This window comes from Triticum urartu, chromosome 6A (genome assembly GCF_056163025.1).
Source record: "Triticum urartu cultivar PI428250 chromosome 6A, HENAU_Tu73, whole genome shotgun sequence".
Classification (NCBI taxonomy): Eukaryota; Viridiplantae; Streptophyta; class Magnoliopsida; order Poales; family Poaceae; genus Triticum; species Triticum urartu.
The window spans coordinates 565972315-565991678 of record NC_141878.1 but is presented as its reverse complement, the minus strand read 5'-3'; the positions used below and the strand labels follow the sequence as shown (position 1 = coordinate 565991678).

General features: G+C 51.7%; 3 pseudogenes across 1 annotated transcript; all 3 read right to left on the bottom strand.

Annotated features, from left to right (window-relative positions):
• Positions 1–5739: 5739 nt before the first annotated feature.
• On the bottom strand, positions 5740–6800 carry LOC147966371 (uncharacterized; annotated as a pseudogene).
• Positions 6801–7876: 1076 nt separating this feature from the next.
• On the bottom strand, positions 7877–9325 carry LOC147966370 (cytochrome c oxidase copper chaperone 2 pseudogene; annotated as a pseudogene). The gene is made up of 2 exons (XR_015608894.1): positions 9143–9325; positions 7877–8427 (listed from the first exon to the last, which is right to left on the bottom strand). The product of XR_015608894.1 is annotated as a cytochrome c oxidase copper chaperone 2 pseudogene (transcript).
• A 6569-nt stretch (positions 9326–15894) lies between these two features.
• On the bottom strand, positions 15895–17516 carry LOC147966369 (uncharacterized; annotated as a pseudogene).
• Positions 17517–19364: the final 1848 nt, after the last annotated feature.

Genomic DNA, 19364 nt, shown 5'->3' with positions numbered 1-19364 from the left:
GTCGATGGACAACGCCACCCATCTGGGCTCGGGTCTCGGCCATGGGGGGTGAAGCCTTTGTACTGGCCCAGGTTTTGGCAGTGAGTCACACACTGGAAATTTGCCCTTGATAATCTCTTCAACACTACGCATCGTAGCTTGTTGAAACGAGGATAGACAACTGCTTAAGAACAATTTGGAGGAATCAGGAGGTGGGACCTCTTTATCATGCGTCAGCTCATTATGCAGACTCCAAATCCTCCAGAGTAGCATAATGATCATCGCTCGTTCATTGTCAGGCCTATTAACCAGAAGACCAAAAATCCATTCGGGACCAGAATTGAGCAAGAAACAGAGAAAGGCAGAAACAACAGTGTGGATCAGCAGTGACAGGCAAAACAAAAGAAAGCAATAGTGTGGATCAGTGAAATCATTCACTTCTTTACTCCTCCTGTGAAGTTGAGCGGTGGATCAACAATAGTGTGTTTAAAATTGATCTGGAGAGGCAGAAAGCATTTGTACTCCATACTGAACACTTGATCAGTGGCTGATCAAGTTCACAGCCTTCATACTCAACACTTGATCCATCCATGGTTGTAAATCTGCTACTCCTAGTGTATGAAGATACAGAATTATTATGGGGTAGAGTAGAAGTTGTGATCGTGATTTTCTGGCAAAGTAATATCTTCTCTGCATGTGATTATTTGGCAAAGAAGATACCAATTTATATGAAATACAGTAGCTTATTGTGAGTTTTGAATAATTGTGAGGACAATTCAGTAGAAGTTGGATCACGATCTGTAGAAGTTGGGCTCAGGACTTCTATTTATACAAACTAGAAAGCCATACAAGCTAGTGTTTTCATGTTTATTTATATCTTCTCTGCATGCTTTCGCAAAGAAAGTTGTGAAATATCTATTGCTTTCAGGACACAAAATCAGGCCTGACGGCGGCTCTCCGCAGCGGCAAACGCAGCAGTCGACTCTACGTCACCATAAAAGTTGGTACAGTATATCTTTTGCCTTCATGCTCTGTGATTGTGGTCTGCTGCTGTCCTGTCTGTGGCATATCTTTTGCCTTCATGCTCTGTGAACTACATTGGTATGGTTTTGCTTGGATGATGCGCACATTTCATTTGCTGCATCATCAACTTCCATGCAACAGAAAACGAATGCATCTTCAAATGAGAGTGCAAACATAGTACATTTCTTTTTTCTTTTTTTGCGCTTCCATCGATGGGGTGCTGAATAATTCTCAGGACTTGGATGTTCTTCGGTGGCTTACAGTGCGTCCAAGGAGATCGTCCTGTACCGGGTCAAACCCAACGGGAATGGGCTCTACCTCAACAAGTATTCACGGAACAGAGGTGAGCCGGCCACCAGCCTCAGTTACCAATTACCACCGCTGCTGTTATTTTTTGCCTACAGAAGTATTTTTCAGCACGAGTGACTGACTGAATTTTGTTGTTGCATGCAGAGGCAAACCTTCTCTTCCTTGAGTCGCCGGCTGGAGTGGGCTTCTCCTACTCCAACACCTCCTCCGATCTCAAGACCTCCGGCGACGAGAGGACCGGTAATCCTTCATCATATAACATTTTTTTTGAAAGACACAGTTTCCTGGCTTTTCATTGATTTAGCAGAAGAGAGAGTTATAAAAATGTCACTGATCAGGAGAGATTAGCAACAGAAGAAAGAAAGAAAGACCGGGTTTGAAGGAGAGCGCGCAGGCTCTCCTCCTCCCCCTCCCCTCTAGGTACAGACTAAGGGTTGTTTATCTCTCATGTGATATCTCCAAAGGGGGGCTCTAATCCTTTCGCTCCTGCTAGTCTCCATTGTTCTAGCTCTCTTCTGCAAGCGCTAATCACATCGTCAACGCAAGCCTCTTTCTTCCTGAACGTGCAGCTGTTGCGTTCCTGCCAGATGTGCCACGCCACCAGAGCCATCATGGATTTGGTGGCTCGCCTGTCGGATGGTGATGATGCAGAGACTATTGCAGTGACGGCCTCCGTTGTGGTCTTGCACCCGTCCCAGGTGGCTGGGTTTAGCGCGCCCCAACCCCTCCATGCCGCTGCCTTTGCCCAAATCTGCTGCGACGTGGGGCAGTTCCAAAGGAGGTGTGCCGAGCTCTCCAAGCTTCTAAGGCATAACTGGCATAAATAGCCATTTTTCCAGCCGCGCCGCTGTAACCGGTCATTGCACCAGAGCCGGTCGTGGTGCACCGCAGCCTCGCCGTTCTTTCTGGCAGCGGCGCGAGCGCACCATTTCTTGTAGCTGCTTCCAGTAGCCGATGCAACGGGTCCATGGCAAGAATGAACAGAATTGGGGACAGGGGGTCGCCTTGCCTTAGCCCACATTGATGCAGGATGCTTGGCCCAGGGTCTCCGTTGAGCATGCAGGAGGACGTTGCAGACGAGAGGAGGAGCGCAACCCAGTCGCACCATCTCAAGGGAAAACCCATTTGCTGCATGAGTTCAAGGAGATATTCCCAGGATACGGTGTCGAAGGCTTTGGCAATGTCTAATTTGAGCAGAAGCATTGGTTTTCTCTTTCTCTGAAACTTTCTGACGCAGTTCTGGACATAGAGGAAACTGTCATGGATTCCTTTCTTCCTTTGGAAAGCGCTCTGCGCTGGAGAGATGAGTTGATCCAGTACACCTGCGAGCCTGATGGACAGCACCTTTGTGATCAACTTAGCCACTGAATGTATCAGGCTGATGGGCCTGAAATCACCCATTTGAATTGCACCATCTTTTTTGGGTAGTAGCACGATGAGGGCACGGTTCAGCGCACCAAAATCCCCGTCAGCCAGCTGATAGAAGCTTTCAAACACAGCCATTACATCCCCCTTGATAGTTGGCCAGCATGCTCTGAAGAAGGTGCCGTTGAAGCCGTCGGGGCCTGGCGCCTTCTCCGACGGGGATGCACAAATTGCTTCCCAGACCTCTGCCTCCGAGAAGGGGTTGTCGAGCCCGCCCCCAGCTTGCAGCCTTGGTAGCCCCAGCGCCTCCCAGTTGATCGTGCGAGGCCGATTTCTTCTCTGCCCCAGCAAGGAGGAGAAGTGCTCATGTACATCAGCCACCTTGTCGGCGTGGCTAGTCTTCAGGCAGCCTGCCGTTTGGATGCACTGAATGAAGTTTCTTCGTCGCCTGTAGGTTTGCTTTGCCGGAAAAAATGTTGTGGAAGCGTCACCCGCCTTCAGCCAAGTGATTCGCGAGGCCTGCCTCCTTCTGACGCGCTCGAGGGCTGCAAGGCCGACGATCTTCAGCTTCAGGGTTTTCCGAAGCCAGAACTCACTGCGTGTGAGCTGCCTCTTCTCTTGTGCGACATCCAGACGTAGTACAACCTCCGACGCCAGATGGAACTGCAGCTTGGTCTCGCTGAACAGAGTTTTTGCCCAGATCTTCAGGTCAGCTGTGGCTCTTTTCATTTTGATCTTCAGTCTTGTGAAAGGGCAACTATGGTTGACCGGCCTCTGCCAGGCCCTGGCCACCGTCTGCTGGAAGTGCGGGAACCGCGTCCAGAACGTCTCAAACCTAAAAATTGCCTTGCGGTGCGGTGTAGTGGCGTTGGACAGCAGGAGAGGGCAGTGATCAGAGCATGTTGTGGATGCAGCCATCAGGATGTAGGAGGCGAACAGGGTTTCCCACTCCAGGTTGCAGAACATTTTGTCGATGGCGACGAACGTGGGGTTTTCCCTCTCATTGCTCCAAGTAAAACGTCTGTTCTTGCATTTGATCTCTCGCAGCCCAGCTCTGTCAATGTCCGCTCTGAATCTGCCCATGATCCGCCTGTTTAGGTTGAGGTTGCTCTTGTCCCTCGCCTCATAGATTATGTTGAAGTCACCATTGATTAACCAGGGCTCCCCGGCAGGTGGCATGGCTCTGACTAGCTTGTCAAGGAACTCCTCCTTGCGGTTGTCGTCGGTAGGCCCGTAGACAGTGGTAATCCAGAACGTGCTACTGCTCTACAGGAGCGTTGCGTGGGCTGTGATGCAGAATTGGCCGATCGCATGTGTGGTGATGGTGATCTTGGAGGAGTCCCACAGAATCGCCGCCCCCCCTCTCGTGCCGTCCGCCGGCAGGACCGCGGCGGCGTCAAGTCGACTACCTCCTATTTCTTTCACTAACGCCGGCGACCATGCTTCTATCTTGGTCTCCTGGAGGCACAGCACGACCAGCCTGTGCGAGTCCGCGACCTCACAGGCCGTGGTTCTCCTGGCTGGCGAGTTCAGCCCTCGCACGTTCCAGCTCATTGTGGCACAGTTTGTACTAATCATGGGCACAAGTGTTTTCGCTCCGGGGGCAAACAGATGCACTAGATAAGTTGAAAAACAGGTACACCACCCTGCTAGCATGGGCGTAGCAGCGACCACCAATAGGCCCCAAACCTCGTTGTCTACGATCTAACCCCTGAATCCTGACACTAGACATTACAAATGATCCTAACTCGAACTGGCTGACAGCCAGCCGCCGCCGGAGACTAGCTAAATCTGCGTCTACCATAACTAAGCTTGAACAGCTCCGTCGGGGCCGGCCAGGCCGGCCATGGTGCGAAGGGCGTCGACGTTGAGGCGCGTGAGCTTGGCGATGCAGTTGACGTCGTCTTCGGACAGCGGCTCGTCGAAGCGTCGAAGCAGCGCCTCCGCCGCCTTAACCGTCATGCGCTCCCTTGGGCCGAGGACACCGTGCTCCTGGACGAGGCGAAGCGTGGCCCGTTGTGCGACCGGCACGGGGGAGTGGTTTGCAGCCTGCCTGGCGCTCTGCCTGACCGGAGCGGACGGGGCCCGTGTCTTTGGAGGGGCGGAGGGGCGGTGGCGCGGCTGCGAGGAGGGGCGGCGGAGCATCAGTGAAGAGCTGTCGGGCTGCGGAGCCATCGATGCCGAGCTGCAGCTGCTGGACCTGGTGAGTGACTGCGCCGAGCTGCGTGGCGATGGTGGCCGTGGGAGGGGTCGTGCGGCATGCTTGGATGGAATCCGCTTGCATGCATGCAGCCGGCCCCCGTTGACCTTGCTGCCAGCCTGGAGAGCGTTGGCGGGCCCACCATCAAACTCGAGAGGGGTTGCCAGCGCGTCGGAGATGGCCGCCTCTAGCTCGCAGCGGCAGTGGTCGACACGCGTGGGTAGGGACAGCTTTGCTGGTTCGCCCTGGAAGAACTCCGCGACCGGGTCCCGGACGCGGCAGGCCCCCGATGGAGGCGGTGGGGGCAGAGGAGGCGGTGGTGGCGGAGGAGTCGGAGACGGCGCGCGACGTAGCGGAAGGGGAGGGGTGACGCGGATGGCCACGTCGCGGCCGCGACAGCTCTTGTCCCGGTGCCTGCTGGTGGGGGTTCTGCTGCGCTTACGGTGCTGCTGCGGCTGGTCCTTCGATGCCGCAAGCGGGCGGCTGGCATGGCCCCGGCCCAACAGCGTGTCCTTCCATGAGCGACGGCTGCCGTGGCCGTCGCCGTTGGGGTCGTCGTGGTCGCGGCGAGCGCCACCCAGCTGCAGGCCCTGGCAACCAGAAGGGGCCACCGCCGGCGACTGCCTCTTGGCGTGGCCCTGCCCATCCTCCACCTGCCGGGTCCAGGCGCTCGGGTAGACGGCTGGGAAAGGGGCGCCGTCGTCAGAGCCCGAGGAGGGGAGCCCGCTCTGGGCGGAGCGGGAGGGGCGCGAGGACGGCGGGGTCCAGTCCTCCACCCTGTCGACGTGGACTAGCATGTCGTGCCTTCATACTCCAGGTGACGGGGCGACTTCACGGCTCGGCGCGAGTGCCCGAGCATGGCCTCAACACGCCCCGCCCCGCGCTTCGCCCGCCAAATGATGCGCCTGGTGGGGATGTTGGCGACGTCCCACACCCACACCCAGCACGCGAAGGTCTTGGTGTGGCCGCGCTCGTGGGTGCGCGTGTCGAGCCGATCGACGATGCACTTGTCGCCAATGATCTTCGCCGCCCCCTCCAGCAACCAGAGTTGCATGGGGACCTTCTCGATGACGACGCGGACATGGAGCGTGAAGTCTTGGAGCACGGTGTGGCCGTCCTCGTGCCATGGCTTGAAGTTGAAGGCGACGCCGTCGACGGTGATGGAGCCGCGGCGGATGGCGTTCTCGTGATGCGCCGGCAGCTTGAAGTAGACGAGGAAGTCTTCAGGGTCGTGGCTTGTCACCCGCAGCAGTTGAGGAGGGATGCGCAGCTGCTCGTCGACGGCCCGCCCGATGGACAGGGGGCTAGCCGCGTGCTGCGGCGATTCCACCATGAGGAGAGCGGCGTGCTTGCGGAACAGGAACTCCTGGTGCTCCATGGCTGGGGTGGAGATGAGCACCTTGTGGCTTGCTCGAGCCCGGCGGGAGGGATCGACATGGCGGTGCAAACGCTCCATGGAAGCCGGCGGGGAGGGGAAGCGCAGCCTCCCGTGCACTGGCCCTCTACCCCGTGGTGACCGCGGCTTGGAGCCGCCGCCCCCCTTTCTACCTAGCAACTAGCGCTTCTGCGGGCACTCTCTACCGTAGTGGCCAGGCTGCTTGCAGACTATGCATCTTAGCGGATCCCTACAATCTATCCGGCGATGCTCGGTGCTGAGGCAGCGGAAACAGAGGCCGTCGAAGCGGCTTAAAAAGGCAGCACGCCCATCCCGGCCATTAATGGCGGCGTCCCTCGGCGAGCGGCGCGGCCGGTGGCGCCCGTCGCGCAGCAGTAAACTCCTCGCTGCCTTTCGTGCAGCAGCACGCTCTTTCTTGGACTTGACCACCGTCCATCCATCTCCATCTCCAGAAGGGGAAAGGGAGGCCGAGGGTGAGGGCCTTACCACGATGGATTTGAGCTTGGGCTGGCCCCCGAGGGGATTCATCGCTCGGACCGCTGGAGGGGACGGGGGCGCCAGGTTGGAGCACTTGCCCCTCAGCAGGATTTGCGGCGGGGGGCGGAGTGGACGGATGACGCCTGGCGATGCAGCGTTGAGACCGGGGCCGAGGGAGGACCGCTGGGGCGAAGCAGATCTGAGCTGGCCGCAGCCATATATAACATTTTTGGGTCATGTAAGATTTTGATTGTTGAAATCTAGTAATTTTCATGTGCCTCTGGATGTGATGCAGCTCAAGACTCGCTGCAGTTCTTGATCAGCTTGATGTTGCGGTTCCCACAGTACCGGCACCGGGACTTCTACATTGCCGGAGAAAGCTACGCCGGTGAGTGTGTGTAGCATTGGGAACCCAGTATGGTAGCTTTCCTTCCATTGTTCTGGCTTTCAGAGCAGAGCGCCAGAAGAAGAAAATCTATGATTACCGTCACAGTAGCACAATGACAGGAAGTATTACCAGTGTCACCTGGCAAGTAACTTTCATTCAGTTCCTTTTATCTCCAGGCCACTACGTGCCCCAGTTGGAAGGAAGATCGTCGAGTACAACAAGGTTCACCGAATCCCTTCATCAACCTGGAGGGAATCCTTGTGAGCACCACACTCAAAAGCTCTGCTGCAGCATTCCGCAGTGGGTGGATCGCATTCTCATGTCAACTTTTATGTCTCTGTGGATTGTGATGATGTACTACTCAGGTGGGGAAGGCGGTGACCGACAACTACCACGACAACATCGGCGCGGTGACCTACTGGTGGATGCACGCCATGATCTCCGGCGGCACCTACAGGGCCATCCTCAAGCTCTGCAGCGTGATGCCTAGCTAAGGGTCTGAAAACTGTTGTAAGATGGATGGAGAGAGTGATGTAGAGTGCTCAGAAGTAGTAGAAAATAACTACTAGTTCATAGGTGAGGAGTGATTGTTTTGGTGCTGAGGAAAAGGATGAGAAGAGAACAAGGGTGATTATGCCATGGAAACCATGGGCATTTGCAGCAACGAGCAAATAAACTTGGAAGTCTATATTCTTGATGTTGTCTTGTCAGTTTTCACTGAAATTTCCATATCAAGAATATTGTACTCCGGTACTATCAAATTTCCACATCAGGAATATTGTATCTTCCATGCCAAACAAAGCAGAGATGGACAAAAAATAATAACACCAAGAAAATTTCTCATATAGTATCAGTAATTTATTTCCCATGGAAACAGGCATCAAGCTCGCTAACCATTAAACCATACAGGCACAGCATTGAAAAACAAGACAACTCCTCTGACGGAATCTCAAATAGCATGTTCTGCAACATCCATGATCAGGGTACAAGAGAAGAATCAGACTTTGAAGCCCTCGGCACGGAGGCATTGCTTGTGAGCCTCGATCCACTTGGTGCACGCAGACTCCCCGTACTCGACGATGCACTCGTCTCTCAGCCTCTTGGTGTCGGGGCAAGCGCAGCATATCTTCTTCTTGGGCTTGGAGTCAGTGGCAGGAGCTGGGGCTTCGTTCACAATGGAGCAAGCAGCTGGAGCTGGTGGGCCTTCGTTCACAATGGAGCACACAGGTGCCTGCACGGGCGTTGGGGCTTCCGTGCTACCCATTTCAGCAGCAGCAACTCGGGTATGACCTGCAAATTGGGGGGCGGGGAAAAGAGAAAATTCACTTCAGTCTCCATTGATTTTTTTTTTTAGAACGAAGGCTCGCGAAGAGCCCGGTTTTGAATTAACAAAGCCATCAACCGGCCAGGAATTACAGCAGACAAACCAACTTACAACGGTCAGAACGATACAACGGGGAACACTGGAAAGACTACTCACTACAACCTCCACAAGCCACAAAAGATTACAGCTAGTAAAGGCCGAGCACTCCACACTAGGATCATATGTAGCAGAAATATTATGTTGTCCTCTGAACTTGCTGACGAACAAAAACTGATAATATTTCCCGCAAATTTTATCTGATCATTTCGGTGCAGCAAATGGACGCAACAGGGAGATGAGATAATAACCTGATCTCATGCACCAAGGTGCAAGCGTCAAGCCTCCGGATTAAATTCCAGATCTTGATGATAACTACTCCTACAGTATGAGAAATCGGCTATCTGAATTTCTTTTCAGAAACCGCCCGCCTGAAGGCCTAAACCATGGAGCAAATCTTGCTCCGCTACTCGAATGAGCAGAGATAACCACGAAGATCCTGCTCCGCTACTCGAAGGCCTAAATCAACACAAAAAAGCGAACAACAAAAAGACTAAACCGAGTATATTTGCAGAGCCCGCACGGACGCCCGACCGCGGGGACTAAACAGAGATGCGTGCGGGGATCGAAGCCGGAGAAACTTGCCTGGACGGAAACGAGGAAGTAGATTGTTGAAGGGGGGAAGCGCCGCTGCCGACTGTCGTCTTGGTGTGTGCGCCGCGGGCGGTCGGTCCGGCTCCGGCGGGTGGGTTTTATGTGTCGACGGCGGCCGCGCGGTGGCCGTCCGTGCCTCTTTTTCTTCTTCTTCTTCTTGGGGCTTAAGAAAGAAACACGTAGGTGGGTAAGGAAGGGAGGCAAAAGGCCGTGCCGGACGGGCCCGGCCCGGCAGGAGGCCACGCTTCCCGTTTTTTTTCCTTGACAGTGCACACTTCCTGTATACTTTTCTCTTCGCTGTCCGGAATACTTTTGTTAAATATGAGCGAATTTCTGTTTAAAATTATTAACTTTATGGTGGATCTAGTGACATCTGTTAAAGCAGAACAATGTGATGAACTCACGGAGCTAATTAGCACAACGTTGGAAGGGAAATAAACTTCGGTTCCCGGTTGTAGATAAACCTATATCGGGATTTTTTTAATAACTAAATAAAAAGTCAAAATATGTAAGAACTATTTTTAGAATAAACTTGACTTACTTTTGCACTAGTGTATAATTTTTCACGAAAAAAAACCAACGTTGACTTCACAGCGAAAAAGACCAAATTCATTTGCTATTATAGGTCACTATTCACGCTATTTTGGCCAAAAATTTCTCTTTTTTAAAAAGAGGTCAAAGGGCGATTTTCTTTTTGTGGAATTTTTCTCACGAGTACAATGGAGGGTCAAGTTTATGTCAAAAAATATTTTCAGAATTTTTTGACTTTTTGTTGAATTACTAATTTTTTTCCATATAAGGTGTAGATGTTTCCATAGACCAAACGTCCGCCTCCAACGTTCGAGAATGATTGATGCTGACAGTGGGTTGTGCTGGCATCTGTGCATCTCTCCGACAAACTAACATACGCAAGACGGAGGACTCATCGACCCAACCAAAATGTTGATGATACAGTAGCGGTGTCACTAATAGAAAAGGCAGACGCGGACAACTTATTGACCCAAAACGTTGCTGATGCAGCAGCCGAGTCACTGATAGAAAAGAGGCCAGATGTGTTTGTTGAGCGATCATCAGTTGGTTCTACAAAACCATGTCTATCGGGTCGTGGACTTGGCGCAATTCCAGAGTATGCCATCCTTGTTTCCCAGCATCGGTGGATGTTAAACAAGAGTGCATCAAGCCACAGTTGCAGTAATCAGAAATGCCACAGCTCTGCATGGTTCGGTTGACACAATGGGTCTGGATATCAAACCTTCTGTGCTTACTTCTGAGAATAGCTCAGAGGTGCACTTGGGTGAAAATTGTACAGTCCGGTCGCGGTGCCAAAACGTTGGTTTTAACCAAATAGGTTTCAATTCAAACCGAGTCTACATGCAGTTGTTGTTCGACAAAGCCTCTGAATGCTCATCTCTAAAATATATCATATTGCTAAGTGTAGGCCTACATTTATCTCTAACTTCCCTGCTGCAGCTACATCTTCTATTGGCTTTCACCCATGGATCAATCACATCAACAAACCAAGAACATATGCAGTAAAAAGAGCTTCTAGGAAAGGACTGGTATCGCGCCTTCCTTTCATTTTCTTTATTTATCAACATTTTGACATTTAAAACCATGGACTCGTGTTGCTTACATATAGCCGCAACCTAAACTCAACCGCTGACTCGTAACTAGGCTTGGTGAACTAATTAAGCCGACCCGAACACAAACCAATGCTATGGCATGCAAGCCATGCATACGCATGTACACGGACACTTACCAAAATTAATCGGCAAGGTTATTTCAGCGTGGCTTTCAGGTTTATACACTTTAGTCTTTTTGTTGTTCTCTGCTTATTTGTGTTGATTGGAGGTTCTTCGGTGCTTAGTAGTAGAAGGTTGTTTTCTCTGATGAGAGCATCCTAGAGATAGCCAGATATCTGAGGATGTATGTTGTCGTTCTTAGTGTGGTTGTTTGTTGCATCAGTAAGTGTCACAAAATTAAAGTGGTAGGTTGGATGATGTATAACTCCATTTGGGTAATGAAAATGGGGGCCGTATAGCCCCTTCTATCAAAAAAAAAAAAACCCGTCAAGCTTGATCACCGTTCTACTAATCCTAACCAGACTTAAACACGAACTATACTTATTAGTACGTCCAGTTTAACCTAATTGATCTGCTCGCGGAATGGCTTATCCCATAGCTACATGAATTAGGTTGATGCAGAGGCCGAGGTCATGCTCCTTTTTAAAAAATCTACGCGGATTAGATTAGATTAAGCTAACAGTCTCCGCGCCCTCCTTAGGCTACTTCTCTTCTTCTCCTTAATCTCATGCCGAGCTCTACCATAGCATTCTCGTCGATCTCATCATCGAAAGAGGGAGAAAAGCATGTCGGTGAACCCATGCTGGCCTCCCGCGGCCTCGCGGCGCCACGACCGCGCGACAATCTTGAGGCTGAGGCTCGTTGCCCATCTTGTGCTCATCGTTGATGGGCGTGCGGAGCCAGGGAGCAGGGTCGTTGTCGTCCGGGTAAAGAGATGAGAGGAGGTAGGTTGTCATGAACTGGCAATATCATGCCGCTAGAGAGGAAGGGGGGTAAATATGTCATTTGGTATAATGCCAACATCCCAAGAGGAAGAGAGGGATGAGATGGGGACCCAGTAGGATAGACCACGGGGGAAAACAATTGATGAATCACCTTTTTGAGGGTTGATGGGCAAAATGTGAGTTGACTATATTATTATAGTTGAGACCCAGGAGGATAGGCACTGAAAGAAAAAACAGTAAAAAAGAAAATTAAGCATGAAAGTAGGTTAAAATTTTAAAACTAAGTTGGCAACATCATTTTCTTATTTTTAACAAAAAGACCCGCATTTATTAGGAAGGTTTAAAAGAGTTACAAAGCACACTAAACATAAAAATTACATCGAGTACCCTACACCATCAAACTACCACTACCGCTGTCGGAATGAGTCATCGACGATCCATTGTTGCTGCTCCAGTCTAACCTTGTCGATGACAGTTATAAAATCTTAGTGCACGTACCTCTAAGTACCAAAATGTCCAGAGTTGCAACCGTCACCATCAAACCTTGAAATGATCTAAAGTGTCTCACACAAATCTGGCTGTCCGCTCGGACGGCGAGAAAGCCTAGCCTCGCCACCCAAGAAGACAACAAGAATCTACGCCAAAGCTTGATCCATTCCGCTAAGGTGGAAAAAAAATTGAGTAGAATTGGAGCCCCACACCACCGGTCGCCCGAGCAGGGTATCTTTGCCTACTTGCCTAGTCTGTTCTGAGTTGGCTACATTATTACATCAGAACCAAAATGGCGTGAGCTTAGGGGTAGCATGTAGTCGCCGAGTTGGCGCTCCAGCAGGAGCAGCTCCCGGGAGAGCTGAACAGCCATGAAACTGAGAATGCTGCGTCGCTGCTTCTTGGTGTTGTCGTGATTGGTTACCCAGAGGCAAAACCTACCACCTCCATAGTACCCGACCTGGGCCATTTGCCCGCATGTTCCATATCCAGCGCGCCACAGCTGCTTAGCAGGACATGCTTCCGGCCAGGTCGCGACGACCGTTGGCGGACTGGCGTCCATGTCGACGGCGCAGAAGGGATTCTCATTGTCATACTTATCTAAAGCACGGAAGCCGAAGAGCAGCCGCCGGCCGGTGCCGAGGAAGTCCGAAACTAGCACGCCCCTCCGGTAGATGGGCAGCTCCCAGGCACCCTCCGCGCGCCACCGGCGGCGCGCCGTGTGATAGGAGTAGGTGCCCTGGTACCGCACGGAGACCCAGACGCGCGCACCCGACACAAAGTAGGCCTTGACTTCCGCCGGGCGTCCGGGACGGCGCTCCAGGCCCAGCGGCTGCCGTCGCCAGGGCTCGGCTGCTGCTGGAGAGCCTCGAACCGGGGTCCCGAGTCGTATTCGGGGTAGGCGGTGATGGCGAAGAACATGCGGCAGCGCACGGGGACTAGGAAGAACACGAAACGCTTAGGGGAGATCATGTCGGGGCCGCGGGTGAAGGCGGCGCCGTCGTAGAGCAGGGTCCGTCCGTTGGCGCCGATGCCGGCAATGAGGTCGCCGCACGGAGAGTCCGAGAACACCATATACTCATTGAAGTGGATTCTCCTAAAGCAGGCGACGGGGTCGGGCAGGCTGAGCAGCGGCGGCGGCGGGCAGTCGACGTCGGGCTGGGGTTGCGGTTTCTCCTGGGAGGAGAAGAGACAGTTGAGGTCGAGGCTGAAGAGGAGGTAGCCTCCTTCACCGTCGTCCGGCGCCGCCACAAACAGTCGGGTGCGGTAGCGCTGCACGGCGGCCATGGCTCGATCGATCGACTCCACGGTCAATCGAACTATCTGCAAACAATATATAAATCGTTTCTTTCCAGAGTCCGCCTCCGGATTGGACACAAAATAGTTGGCATAATTATGGAAGAACTACTAGGATTAGGATCCCTATATATCGTACGTTCAGTCGGACCAGCGCGACGCCAATCAACTAGTCTCGTTGGATTAGCGCTTTAAACGTGGACCCTCTCGCATAAGATAATACAAACACAATGACATCAATTCGCAGCCAATGTGGTGGCCGTGGTTGGATCAAGCGCATGAATCTTGGTGCAGAATGAAGCGTCAAGATAAACAAACACAATAATCACACACCCGAAATCCGTCTCTTTTTTACTCCGAAAGGAGATGAGTACATATAGATCAACTTTTTTTTTTACAAAGGGTTGATTTCGTAGACACAAAATAAAGCATCAACATAATACAAACAAAATGAGCACACAACCGGCCTCTACATAGATAGGATGCACACGACCAACACAAACACACATAAAAAACAGGCCGACAAATAACAACATTGTAAAAGATCAAGGTTATGCCTAAGCGAGGGAAAGGAGGAAAGTCCGAAGCGATCAAATCCGCGATCAACAAACTACATCAATGATCATATCCGCACCAAACATCTCATGACACCATAAGTATGACAAGATTTTTCAATGGTAATGCCTTCAGAAAGGGAGCGATGCTTAAACGTTGTTGTCACATGGATCCAATTATCAAAGGCCAGATTCTAGGTTCTCACCCTGAAGAACCAATTTGAGCATATCCGAACAATGCCTTCAAAAAGGTAATGCCGTAAAAAACATCATCATTATCGGGTATGACCTAGGTTTTCACCCTGGAGCTCGAGACCGGGTGCACGAGTAGCATCGACCTCGAAGTCCATCATGTGTTACCGCAATCACTTTTCTATGATCCCAACATCTACATGCGATGACCCGCCACCGTTGCACAATTATTGACACTGCGTCAAGCCGTGGTCCATAGACTGCATCTCATGGACGAAGGCAAACACCAGATCTGGAGGGAGAAACCCACATGAAAACCTTTTGGTAATCACCACATTCCGCAGCGAGGCCGCCGCTGTAGGCTGGAGTGATCACCATGCATACGGATCAACAACGATGATGAAGAACACCACTTCTGATTGTTGTCTTGCCGGAGAGACCCCTATTGAGGCCCATCGGCCCCGAGGCCGACATGGCTGGATCTAGGAGTACAAAAGGCAGATTTTTCGGCGAACAGGAACCAAGGCGCCACGGACCTCCTCGCTGCAGCACCCATGACCCCAAGCCCACCATCCTGATAGCACCAGCAAGGGGCACCGTAGTCTGCTAGCCACGAATCTCGAGCAGAGCCACCTCATCGGATCAGCAGGGCGGCGCCGCCCAACCGGGGGAAGCCCCGCGATCCACATGCCTTCGATCTTGTTACTGCACCTCCGGAGGACGATCTCTTGCGGGCACACGCGAGCAACATGGGACATCGTGCAGGGGGGCATTGACCTCGATGCCTGTGCGGCCAAGGTTGTCGGCCAGAACCAGAAGCTCCCGCTAGCTGCGAAGCCAGCGATGCACCACCACCTGTCGCCGCCACCATGATTTCGGAGCCCCCCGCGGGGTGATGGCGCGACCAGATCCTCACCGCAACCATCACCGGTGGCCCCGTGGCGCTGGCGATGGGCAATGATCCCCCCCTCCTAGTCGCTCCTACAGGAGAGACGCAGGGCCGGTCGGGTAACCTATACGGCTGTCGCCAATGCAGTTCACCTGAATGTCCAAAAACGTCATCTGCCAACCAGATCTGAAGATGTAGTACTACAAATGTAGCATTCTTCATTTCCCATAATTAGGTAGAAAAACAACGCATGCATATGCCAGCAAGATAAAGCTAGACAACTTCAGTAATTAATCATGATAAGTGCCATCATACAACATTTTATTGAATGTGCAAAGAAAGAACAATTCACGGAAATTACAATATAACTTGATAAGCAGCAAATTAATTAAGTAGCTTGGTGCCATCCCTGCAAAAGTTTCGTGAAAAAAAGACGTCTCCCCTTTTGCATTATACAAGGGCTATCTGACGTGCCTGAATCGCTTGTTAAACAAGATTGCTTGATTGATTTCTTAGTTAAGGCACATGTTGTGCCACACGCCCTAATTTGAGTAGAGGTTGAGTAGCATTAGCACACAATCTATGCAAATGGTCATGCATATGTGGCATTTACACACAACATAACCTAGACTTTACAGTCTGTACACAAATAGTTGGTCAAATTACATAGCTAACAAATACAGATATACTAGCAACCTCTAATAAGCTAGTACATGTAAATTAGAGTAGGGGTTTGCTTGGTATTCTGTTGATTTGCTCTCTCCTTTTAGTCTTCCCCGACTGATATCTTCTAGCTTCAAACAAGATTCCCTCTGCGGCTTCCATCATCCACGATTAAACACCTTTCCGTAGGGACAAGAGACCAAGCAACAGTAATCAACACCTCGGCGCCATCAAGGGCACATTTCTCCTGGCTTATGTTGCAAAATTTGGTCATGAAACTAACATGACCCCGTGTAGCAATATCACCAGATTTGGAGTAGGCTTGTATCTCAACGCCCAATTCTCCTCTAGTTCCTACAGAGACAACTTGCCTCCACACATGCAGGTGACCATCAAAACCTTTCGGTTTTGCTCCATCTTTTGAATCAAGCAGCACAATTTGGCTAGACGAGGAATTAATAATACGGGCGAGTCCAGCATCAGTGCACACAATTTCACCTGATAGCGAGGAGCAAGCAACTCGTGCGCCATGTTCAAAAGGCCATGACCCCTTCACAACTTGGATACCCAAGATAGTGTCCTGGACCGTTTGAGCAACTCGCTGCAGACATAACTCAAGTGTGCACCGAGAGTTCTTATAGCAAACTGTAGATACACCATGACCAAATCCTCCACTGCAATCACGTGCACATCTGATCAATGCTTCATCTTGAGACTGTGTTGTACCTTTTATTTTTAGTTGGATTTCAAATTCAACCGTGTCCGAACACACAATTGCACGGGTTGGGCCAGTCAATCACAAAAAAGGATCCTGCAAGCACCACCAGTCAATATATTTTAATCAACAAGAGAGGACTAAGGTAGGGGGGCACACAATCTCAAAAGGAAAATCAAAAGATAGTAGCAATACTTACATCCTGTTTCAATTCCTGGGCCTGGCTCCTAATGCAGGAGAAGAGAATGTTGCGGTTGTGATCCACGATGTCACGGGCAGCAACCACGCCATACACTGACAATGGCCACTTAAAGCCACCAGCTATTTCCACGAGCTTGATGGAGAAGATCTGCAAGGTCTCCGGGGTTGACCCGGCACTATTGGTTGGGATGCGTCCGGGGGTGTGGTGTATATATTGCATGGAAGTCAGTGCAGCTATAGAAAGGTGAAGCATGCATTAGACACGTTAATATTAGACAATATATTAATTGCATTGCACACTAATACAATATTTGACAAGGTCTTAATTGCATTGCACACTAATATTTGACAAGATCTCAATCGCATGCTGACATTAGATATGATATAATTAATTGGTTAGCGCTAGCATGCATATTGGGTTGTGCGAGGGAGGTCATGCCTATGTGATTGAGGCAATGACGTGTGTGAAGTTGTGGCGGAACATTGAATATAAACTCTTAGATTGGATGACAAACCAAGTAAGCAATGCCAACTTTTAGATTTAATTACCCGCAAAAAAAAAACTCTTAGATTTAATTAGAAGGACTACTACATCATAGGGTGTGGGTTGTTGTGGGTAATTTTGTTAGCCATGATCTATCTATAGCTAAACCAAACAATGCGATATGTTAGTTACTATACTCACTTTGGTCTATGAAGAAACCGCAGGTTCTGCTCCATGCAGACTCCCAGTAACTAATGTAGGAAGCGAATCTCTCCGCCTCATGAGCCATCTCCTCGTCGGCACCGTCCGGACGCATGGGCGTTTGCGTCTCCGTACTCGCTGGTTTGCCCTCCATCATCTCACTCCACTGATCGATCGCGCACAAAACTGCTTACTCCCAGGGCCCTGGGAGATCGTCTCACTGGTCGATCGAATACACAAAACTGAGGCGGCAGCGGCGGCGCTGGCGAGAGGATACACGTGCTCTTCTTCTTTGACTCGTAAGTACTTATAGGTGCGAGCTGCAGAGCTGGGGTCACCTCGATGGGACTTGGAGTCGGGGTCGGCTACAAACTTATTTGGAGCCCGGCCGGTTCGGTTGATTTTAGCTTCCTTTTTTCGTGGAATAGACACCCTCTGACCGAATCTACTCCGGTGTCTGGAGTCAGTTATAGGCGCAAGCTAGGTTCTTCTCGACCGGAGTCCGAGTCGGTTACAATCTGGAGGCTGGTTAGTTTGATTTTATTTTCTTTTCATATCGTAATTTTTTTTTTTGGAAAAACCGCCAGACCCACAAGCATGCGTACGTACAGTATATGTCACACCCGCGCCAATTCGGGGAAAAGAAAGATGCCCGCACCAAGCGAACTGAAATCTCCCAGGGCCCAAACCACACCACCATAGACACAGATTCATCTACAACCAGCCACCCCAAACCGTTGCCAAATGTCCGAACGGACGGCCTGGTCACTGATCGGTCGTGAAAAACCAAACCCAGCCGGGCGCTTTAAATCGTTCTCAAACGTCCGGACTGTCCGGTGTCCCTCATACCCAGTCCAAATTTGGGGCGGCCCGGGCGTGTCCGCCACGTCGGCTTGGCCCAGCCTAGCCCATGCGTGCCTCACAAATATCCTCATCCGGAAAACCATAGACCGCAGTCCACTTCAGTCCCCTCTCCGGACAATCCACTTCCGATCCCTGAACCTATTCAATGGCGGGCGACCAAAGCAGCGCTAGCTCTGGTGGGGATTTCGGCTACGACGACGACTGGGCAAGCATGCTGCGTGAAGCGGAGCCCGGCGGTGTGGAGGAGGTCGCCCTCCGCATTGAGTTGAGGCATTCGCAGCTCGATCAAGGAGGATCCGGTAGCGGCGGTTCTACTTCGCCAGCGCCCGGCAACGTCACCGGCCCGTCCCGCCCAGCGCGCAGCTCTGGCCACTCCGCTCCTTCAGCTCTGCTCCGGAAGTGGTACCCAGCCACCGCTAGGTCCCTGTGCCCTTGCCGGGGCCGACGTGCACGAGGACGCCCGAGTCTGAGGCACGAGCAGCCCAACGTGAGCGGCAACGGGCGAGGGAGAGGGCAGCGGCGGGGGAGGGATGTTCGCGCGCCGGTCGATCCCGAGGCCACGCTCCTCGCGTCGGACCTCCGCCGCTTTCTCACAACGACGGAGACGGATGCGCGACATCTACGTCGTAAGAATGCCAAGGCGCTCCGACTCGCCATCGAGTTGTCGGAGGGCGAGGCAAAGAAGAAGGCGGCGACGAAGGCAAAGACGGACCGCCATGCGAAGGAGCAGGACCGCCTGCTCCATAGGCTGTTGGGCAAAAGGTGCAACTCCGACTCCAGCCTGATGGACGGCTCCACCTGTAGCTCGATCGACGATGCACCTTCGAACGTCGATGCCTACATGGAGGAGGGGAACAGCCGCGCCTACAACCGGAACGGGAAGGGGCCGGCGAGGAAATGATGATTTCCTCCACTTCCACGTTTATTTATGTTTTATCTATGTTCTAAGTATTTGTAGTATGAATTTGCACTGTCCACCGATGAACCTTCAATGAACTTTGTGCTTTTGTCCGGCGATGCAATGATAATCCGGCTAGTTGATTGTGTTTATACGTAGCATTGCATGGGTGGCATGGGCTTGAGGTTTCGGATATGAGGGACGCAGGTCTGGAAGCCAACATATGAGGCATGCCCGGTT